The following is a 9,773-nucleotide window of genomic DNA, read 5'->3' on the forward strand; positions in this document are numbered from 1 at the left end:
GAGCCCGGTGGCGGCGGCAGCCCGTGCTGTGCGCCGGGCACGGTCGTCCCTTGGCTGGGAAACACACCCAGTTCCGCACGGATCCGGCGACCGGCCGTGGGTGGCGGCGCGTTCCTGGCCCGAGGCTGGAGGTGCCGGAGCCCGGGGAGCGAGCGCCGGCGCTGCCGCCGGCCGGGGCGAGCAGCAGCAAAGCCCGCACAGGCAAACCTCCGTTCAGGTGTCAGTCGTACGGGGCGGCGGGTGCCGGTCCGTGCTGAGCCGCTAAGCGAGCCGCCTACCCCGTCCCTCCGCTCCCCGGCTGCCCTGACGGGCTTCCGGGACCGCCGAGAAGCTGCCGTCGGTCCCTGGGGAAGGGAGGGCCGGGAACGGGCGAGATGCTCCTGCAGGCCCTGGTGTGCTTTCCCGTGTGAACCTGGGCCGTCTTGCTGCCCCTGCCTTTGCCTTTGTTCCACCGTATTTAAAACGGAAGAAATGCTGTGGTTACTGGGTTGTAGGACCTCTCAGATTGGTTTGGTAAAAAGCTTTGAGACTTGCGAAGAAAATGAAAGGATGGTGAAGGACAAAAAGAGGGAAAAAAATCCTGGATTTTTATGTTTAGATCTTGCAAAAACCCTATACTTGCATGGGAAAATGGAAACCTACCTAAAATTGCTGTGCTGTTAATGTAATGGTTATATGATGAAAAAAAAAAATGCCCTTTTTCAAAAATTAAGTCCTACTGTATGTCAAGGAGGTCAGTACAATTAGTATTTTCTGGGTAAACTACAGCTGACCTCCATTTTAACCTTTCCTCTCGTTTACTGACCTGTTAAAAGGAATGCCCTAATGTATCCATAGAGAAAATAACTTGTGGCAACATCTCAAGAAATTATGCATTTTAAAGCAAGGCAGACACATAGTGAGATTTTTCCAAAGTCTGCCACATACCTAATTTGCTTTCTAGATACAGAAGTGCCTGAAATTAAAAATCTTGTTGATTTAAAAAAAAAAAAGTAAAATTATATTTGTTCCAAACATTAAATGTTAATTACATGAGGCCCTTGGTGTTCTAGAACTACACAAGAACTTAAATACTGCATCGCCTTCTTGCCTGAAGGAAACTTTCTCCAAGTATTTTACCGAGTGTCTTCCTTCTTGAGGTAGTTAACGCTCGGAACACGACATCATTAGAGTAGGTGGTGTTGCTGGGGGGAGCAGGCCTGTGTTCGGTTCCAAGAAGAACGATGTCTCTTACCTCAGAAGCGAGTCAGACGTCTTGCAGACTCCCTCTGAACAGTACCAGATTAGCAGATGGCCTAAAAATGAAACTAGGGTCCCATGTGTCCCCACCAAATCTACATGTCTGCACTGTCCCTCCTAATTATTTAGAAATGGGTGTTCTCCATCAGTGCGTTATTCAGATTAAAGTATGCAAACAAAAATGGGGTGGGTGGGCAATGCTAGTGTGCACTGTCTGCTTTTTCCTCCAATGCTCGGAAATACTTGCTGATGGGAGGGAATAAAAACAGCCACGGTGAAGAAAACCAAACCCCAACCTTTTTCTTGATTGTGTCAGTCTTGCAGCAAAAAAGCACAAGCCGTGTTCACACTGGAGGAGCTGCAGAGCCAAGCGTGGCACTAGCCCCTGCCTTTTCATGGAAGGACTTGAAGGAAAGTCCTGTCATGAAACAGGAAAGAATCATGTTTATGACATATACAGGAGCTCCTAATCATAGGATTATGGCAATCAGTTTATGACAGGAGAGGGAAACGAGATCCTATGATTTACAAGCACTCACTGAGGACACCTTGCAGACGGCCAACTCCGTGACACATGCTGACATTGCTTAAAGTCACAGTGCCGCTGAAGAGGGGGGAAAGGCGCCTGGTACTCGAAATACGGAAAAAGGAGGAAACACGTCTGTTTTCCTAAGTGCCCTTTGGTTTCTGCTAACCGTCAGAAAGCCATATTGCTCTGTCCCGCGCAGGCCGGGAGCTCCTGGGGATACGTTACTAAGCTGGTGGAGCTCCAGAGGTCACTTTTTTGGCATAGGCTACATTGGACAGTGTCCTCATCGCTGCTGTGTCCTGTAGGGCCCAGATGAGGCTTGACTGCCTGATTTGAGGTTGAGTGCAATGTACTGAGAGCATTTCTTCCAACAGACCACAAAAGACCATCCTTAAGATAAGCACAGAGAACCTGCACTCTGCCTTCTCTTCTCCCCCTTCTTTCACCCTTGAGTAACTAAAATCCCATTTTCTTGTACACCAGTTAGGCTGGGAAGCTGTCTGAGAGAAAGAATATCCTGCTGCCAGATGCTCTTTTTTTATTCTAACACAGTTGTTTTTCTCTTCACTTGATAAAGTTAAAATAAACAGTCTCTGGGGTGAATTACAGCGTCAAAATTGGATTGGCATACAAACTGTAGAGCAGTTGGTGGTTGGGAGTCTGGGGAAAAAGAAACAGCAGGTTTTAGCTAGAGGGGACAACAGCTTTATTTCCCTCTTGGTCCTTGACAACTAAGCAGATGTCCTACAATTATTGTTTTACCTTCTAGTAATATAGTGTCTTCTCCTATCCTCCCAGGTACGCGACTGGCTCTTTTGCAGATGCGCAGGTACATCTCTTCCCTAGTTCAAAGCCGTCTTAGTGCACCACTAGCTCCATCTATTGCTGGGTAATGGCTGGCTGAGATTCAGACAAATACTCGTTTCTCCTTCTCAACTTTATAGGATACCTATTTCCAGTCCCATTTATGTAGATACAGCTGATGGTCTTAAGATCTTTTCGGAACATCTTACATGGGCTTTTGCACACCCGTTGCAGTGCAAACTTTGCTTCTGGGTTGATGCCCTCCCCTTCTACACAGATATATTGTTCATGTTTTCTACAGCCCTTCAGAGTCCTCCAGCACAGGTGGTATCAGGACCACTGAACCCTAACAACTGCCCTGCGTTCCTCTGAACTGATGGCGTAATGGGTGGCGTCACCAGGCATAACCGCTGTCATTGGGTACCCACTGCACTGGGTTGGAAGAGACATAATGTGATGGTCCTGTTCTGAAGAGCTTTGTAAGTCTAAACGTGTTTAGAAGAAAGCGCACTGGGGAAAAGAGTGTCACGTTGAATAAATTTTTAAGGTTCTGGGCCAATATATAAAGGAGTGCTTGCATGGTCTCCTGACAGACAGCAAACAGTCTGTTCTGCAGTTTCTGTTCATCTTTGTACTGTCTGAAATAGCCTCTCTGAAAATCTTGGGCTACATACTTTTCAGAGGTTATCTTAACCCGGTAGGATGAAGTGTGCTGAAGCCTGAAGAATGCAAACTTTTCTCATAATTTTTTTAAAGCAGCCCTGAAGTCTGTTTCAAGCCTTAACAAAGCTACAATCCAGGTTTGTCATCCTACAAGACATCTGACAGGGAAGTTAAATAGCACTCCAGACACATTTTTAAAAACTTACTTGGGATACAAGGAATGTTAGTGTTTTTCTCAACAGGTGGGCATTCAAGCGGAGGCCTATGTCTTTACGCTTTCTGTGTGTATGTAGTGTATGAACTCCCAGGTATTTTGGTGTCTGCTTTTATCCCCTGCCTGGTTTCCCAGTTTTGTATTCAGTGCTTGCTTCGTGCGTGAGTGCCAAATGACATCTTAAAGAGACATCGGGTAGCTTGGAATGCTTAACAGAATCTTCAGTAGAGTTTTACTCTATGAAGCTCGTACCTGCTCTTGCAATATGAAAGACAAACATGCTGCTTCTTCGGGGTAACAAGTGTAAATCATCAGTCAATTTTTTTCTCTCTAGAATAAGGGAGCCGCAGAACGTAAAGTCTTGGCAGATGAGGCTTTTGATCCTGTGGAGACAGGATTGGTTTTAGGTAACGGGTTAGGGCGATGGACGGCGGGTTTCCGTTGTTCCAGCACTCTCTGATGACATAACTTGGCACCTGTTTGTTGAAGGTTTTCAAAGAACAGCCAGACAACCCTGATAGCCACAGTCGGCCCGGCAGCTGCGCACGCTGAGACGGGCTCGAGCGCGCCGTGGTACGGCAGTGAAGCCTGCGGCACTGTTAGGTGAACGTCAGCAAGGATCCCAATGCAGTGCTGGTGGGAGCGCGGTGCCCAGTAGCTTGTGGCTTATGGGACTGGTGCCTATAACTGCTCAAAAGGAAAGGTGACAAACCACCCCTGGCACATGCATGTGAAATGACAGTCAATTAGAGAAACCTAATAAATGCTTTCCTGTGCTGTGCATAGCCACACTTGTATCTCTGCTGCGTGAAGTCCAGCTAACTGAATGGCTGGCTGTCCTTAGGCGTAATGTCTGTCTACAGAACTCGTGGGAGAATGCACTGGGGCCCTGCACCGTCCAGCCCTGCATGGGACTGATTTCACTAGATCTGGCTGCAGGCAATGCAAATTGTCCAGGAGCTGAAAGCCCGTACTGCAGTTGGCGCTTGAACCCTGGCCACGGCTGTGTCGTGTGCGTGTTCCGGCAGACGGACTCGCTGGTTCCCAAACTAGCCAGCAACTCCTGTCATGTCCCAAGGTGAACTTGTGTTAGGAGTGGAGCCAGGCAGAGAGATAATCACTGAACTGGAGAATAAATGCACCATGTGTCTCTCCTGTTTAAAACCACTCTAATTTCAAACATCTTGCCTCGACGACGATCTGTTAACAAACTGCAGGCCAAGAATCTGTCAGAAGAATTTAAATACAATTCTGACAAGATCAGGACTAGATAGACTAAAACTTTACTGACTTGTGGCTAAACCAAAGCTAGTCAAGTAAGTGCTTGCCCGGGTCGGGACAGAAGGTGATCTCTCAGGGATCTTCTTTGTTGTCCAACTGTAGCTTCCAAAAGCAGGAGATGTACTTGGGGTGTTTAAACTCACTACAGGAAATAGAGAGATGACCTCAGTCCAAGAAAGTGTCCTCATTACTTTGAAACCTGAAAGAAGAGATTGAAGCTGGGAGCAGTCGAGGAGATGATGCACTGAAATATGAAGCAAGTTCCCAAGAGTCTCTGAAATAACCATTTCCTGAACGGTGAAAAAGAGCTAGCAGAGGTGTAGACATAAGAAACAGACTGTCTCCGTCCAAGCGAGGGGGACAAATGAAGTACCTGGGAAGCCCTTTGCTTGCTTTCAGCTAAATGCTATAGGATACTAGAAACTTGAGGAAGTCCAGTGCTGATCTTACGCTATTTTCTAGCATTATGATACTCACATCATTATGCTACTGTCTATCACTTGTCAATACTGTTTAGGAGAAGTGCCTGAATTTCTGGTGTTCTGTTGACAATTGCAAAAGTCCTTCTGTTAGTAGTGTTGGAATAAGTTTTCAGCTTTTTTTAGGTTCTGGCAGAACAAGCTGGCAAAACTACACGGGTTGGAAGAGGAGGAGAGTTTCAGGTATGAAGAGGTCTCTGTGCCGCGCTCTGAGATGCTGTGCGTGTCATTAAAAGGGGTGTGAAGTGGGGAGTCTCCGTCTAGACTGTGGATATGCATTTGAGTTGACTGAACATGACTGCAGAAGTATAACCGTTATTAAGACAGGCTAAACTTCCCAAAACAGGTGTTGGTAACCTGTAAGTGTTCACATTTGCAGAACACATTTGGAGCAGCAGGTAGAGGCTGTATATGTATTATGGCTGTAACCTACTGCATTAAAGGGAGAGTATCTCCTGTTTGCACTGAGGAATGCCACCAGATGTGAGCGAGGTAGGAAGAAAAATACAGTGGGAATGCTGAGCAGTGAGGACCCAATCTTAAACTGGGGTGGTGTGGAGCTGGGCAGCTGGGGGTACTGCAGTCCAGCATGATGAAAACTGCGGAGAAGTAGGGCGTGATGCCTGGTTCTTGAAGCACAACCTGCTGCAGGTGCTGCTGTTCTTGCTGCTGTGTGTGGATCACAGCCCACAGCTTCCCTGGCTCTGCTTGCTCCTGTCTGAGAATATGGGTCTTCTCCAGCAGGTTCGACGCCTTCCCAATGTTGCGGTCGGGCTCAGCTATGCCAGGGATGGCCGGGAAGAGGGAAGAGAGTCTCTTAGAAACAGGCAAGCTTTTAGACTGGGGTCTTCCTAGCTTTGAGAATGCCTTATGTGCAGACCGTCCCTTCATACCCTAAGTGTGGGTCTGTACCTAGGTTGCTGCGTTCTTTCCTCTCTGCCTGCAGAAAGCAGGTGAGTACAGTGAAGTTGACACTGGGCTATAAAACCTAAATGATCACCTGGATTGCACCCAAAAGGGATGGAAGGAGGAGTGTGTGGCAGCCTAATCTGAGCAGTGGCTTGTCCTTGAGGGAGCAATTACATGTCCTGTGAATCTCTGGTTCCTTCTGTGCTTTCACTTCCAAGTACTACCCCTTTGTTCCTCCTTGGGCAGGGAAAGCCAAGGCAGCGTTAGAAGAGATGGCTTTCTTCTGTGAGCTCAAAGCAACATATGGAGCTTCTGTTATAACTCCTGAGCATATTTTATAATTCTGTGGTCTGTAATTTATAGCCCTAAATATCTGCATTTAACCTTTATTGCTGGTATCCCTGTGACAGGAATCACAGGGATTCTGTCCTGATTCTGTCTTATGTCCTGATTCTGACCAAGATGGGAAGAGCTGATGAGTAGGGAAGTGTCCAATTGTCTCGTTCAAATGGACAAGCGATGATAAACCCATAATGCTGCTTTGGAGCTGAGTCTGTATTTCATCCCATGGGACCCGAAATGCTTTTGTCTTCCCTGGGATCACAACAGGAACCACCAAACATCCCAGAGGTAAAACTAAGAGTTGCTCAGGTACTGATGGCAGCTGATCAACTACTGAACTGATTGTTCCAGCCTCACAGGATTAATTATCTGGCACTGGGAAAAAGCCTCACTCTGTACCTGGTGGAAGGAAAGACTCAGATCCTTTTTAAGCCAGAAAAGCCATAATTACTTTTCTTACCTCTCACTGTCGCTTTGTACAAATAGCCATAAGGTATTTCAAAGAGGCTTCTGTGTGGGGGTAGGTCTGCTTTGCTGGGTGAGAGCACGTACTGCAGGGAGGTGCTGTGACTCCATGGCCAGCCCAGGGAGGGTCTCCAAGGAGGTGCCGTGGCCCCAGGAGACCACTCGGCTCCTTGGTGCGCTCCCTGCGTGTAGGCACGGGTCTCCCAGCACTCCCCTTGGATGCGCGTATTGACGTTGCACAGCGTGGGAGAGAGCAGAAATAAGGGGAAACCTCCTTGAGCTGCCTGTGCTAATCTGACCGAAACACAGCTCCAAAACTGCGGAAGCACCCCGGGCTCAGCCAGACGCAACACGCTTCCTCTTTCTCAACATCTCTATTCCTCTATGCTGATGTGGAAGTGCTTATGCCGGCTGTTTGTAGACCCTCCTTTCTGTCTTGTGACTGACATGAATAAATCCCGTAAAGAGGTGGCTTCGCTGCTGCCAGGCTCCTTCAGCAAGAACTTGGGCCATCTGCTTAATGGCCCGTTGCGTTTCTGGTCGCATGGTGCTGCCATACTGGCTGGAGCTCTGGCGTTGTGCAACAGTCGCGTATGGAAAGCTTTACCCTTTAATGTGAAAAATGGGAAAGACAGATGCAATCTGGGTCTAATACTGTTCCTGTACTTACTCCTCTCATCTCTCAGGAGCTCTCTTGCTGCTGCCTCTCCCCACTCTGAGCACCAGAGCCCCTCTTTTTACCTGGTAAAGCTGGCGGAGAGTCACCGTCCCCCGAAGAGAGCTCCCTTCCTCAGGGCTGTTACTCAGGATCTCGGGAGCATGTAAACCACCTCTCCATGATGTTTGTGAATACGCCCACGCGTATCGACTAGCCCCATTGCTTCAGAATGCACCGCACAGGAATAGTAGTTTGCAAACTTTTTGCTAGCTGTGATTACGGGTTAATGTAGATCCACAGCGGGTGGCTGGTTAAAGCAGCAAAATCTCTTTATTATATAACTATGGGAAAAGGGTAACAGAGAGATTTAGTGTTTCAAAGAGGATCAGAACCAAATGCCCTGTCTTGCTGGTAGAAGGATGGAAGATTTAGGAGTACTTAGTAGCTTGAGGGAAAAAACCAAAGATGAATAATAAAAGCAGGTCCTATTTTTTCTATTAAAAGTTCCTAGGCTACACAGATTTGTTATAAATGATGGCACTAAAAAACCAGCCGTGCCCAAGCTCCCCTGAAAGGCTCTCCAATATCAGCAGCTGATGCCCTACTGCGCAGGGACACAATCGGGTCTGTTCCGCCAGACAATACACCTGTCATTGGGAAACATCAAGCTGCTGGCAATTAGCAGAGGAGGCTCTGTGTTGTGCTTTCATCCCAGACAATAAGAAGGGCCTGGAAGAGTGAGATTAAGGCTGGCGTGTCCGCCAGAGATTGTTGAAACAAACCTCACTGAGACTTCGGGGCATTTAAGAAACAAAAACAACGAAAAAACACCCTGGTTAAATCTAACTCTACAAATAAGTCTAGAAAGCAAAATAGCGCTGGAATAGGATCATTGGCCTCAGAAATATAAGCCTGGGGTTGTGGAGGAAAGACTTCCTTCTCAGCTGAGATGCCTCGTAGCTGTCAGCGGTGTATCGTAGGAAATACACACCAAGTGGGGTTCTGCGCACTGACGCTGCAGTGGGAGTTCTTCACCAGGACTAGGACTAAGCACCAGCGTCCGTGGAATAGCTTTTTTACCCAACTAATGCAAGTTCTAAGCCCCGGGCAACACTCCATTCTCGGCACTCTGGATGTTTAAAAGTCTCCCAAATTTCTAACCCTACAAGGCCCTGAAGGCAATGCACACACAGGTAGTCTGAGCTGCCTCTTGCGACCAGTACTGAAGCTGGAACGGAAGCAGATGACAACCTCAGCCACTGTAGAGCACGCTATTAGGACAAGCTAATTTGGTCAGCACGTCTCAAACTTTTTTCTGCTGGTGCAGGAGTTCTTCCAACTCGCCGGCATCAGGAAAGCCACAGAGGTAAATTAGGAAAGTCTTTTCCTTGCTATCAGTTCCGTCTCCCCAAGCGTATATCTTACAATCGTCATGTGCCACAAAGCAGTGCCTGCTGTGGGTCTTCAGTGATCGATCCCGCACGGTACTTTCAGCAGCGCACAAAAGAGGGAGAGGAGACACGGGTGTTCACTGCAGAGCTCTTGCACAGCAAGCAGTGCAGGTGTGACTTGCGTGCTGAAGGCAGGCCACGCCGCGGCTGACGGGGCACGGTGGGGTGCGGGCTGCAGGGCGAATTGCGCGTTTTGCTGTGCGAGGAAGTGAGCCAGCACAGACCGGCTCTTGAGACCTGCATGCCTGGGTCACTCTGTCCCCTTGGGGACGTATTGCTTTTCCTGCCTGTGAACTTGTTCCCTCTCCCTTCGGCTTCCTGAGGGACATATCCCTGACATACCAGCCTCTTGATGTGAAGCTTGTAGCACCAGGAAGCTTGGTTAAGCCTGATGTGACAGACTTGAAAGGAGAGGGGGAGAGGAAACTGAGAGAACCAGACAAATAATGGGGTTGCCAAACCTGCAGGTGTCTGGCCATAAAAGCGAATCAGCGTAGACCTTTACTGTGCAGAATAAGGGCACTTGTTTGGAAACTTGAAGAATTAGCTTGAACATGTGTCCTCTATGTCTCCCTCCTGCAGAGCTGTGAATGTGAAATTGCATCCACGATCCAAAGTCCAGTGAGCAAATTGTCCCTTGATGACTGCTGCTAGCTTGGCCGGTCAGTGGTTGCTCTGCAGCTACAGACCAGTCTTCTGGGTGATGTGTGTACGGAGGTTGGGTGGTGATGCCATGACT

Source organism: Phaethon aethereus (assembly GCF_964289735.1).
Source record: "Phaethon aethereus genome assembly, chromosome: 20".
NCBI lineage: Eukaryota > Metazoa > Chordata > Aves > Phaethontiformes > Phaethontidae > Phaethon > Phaethon aethereus.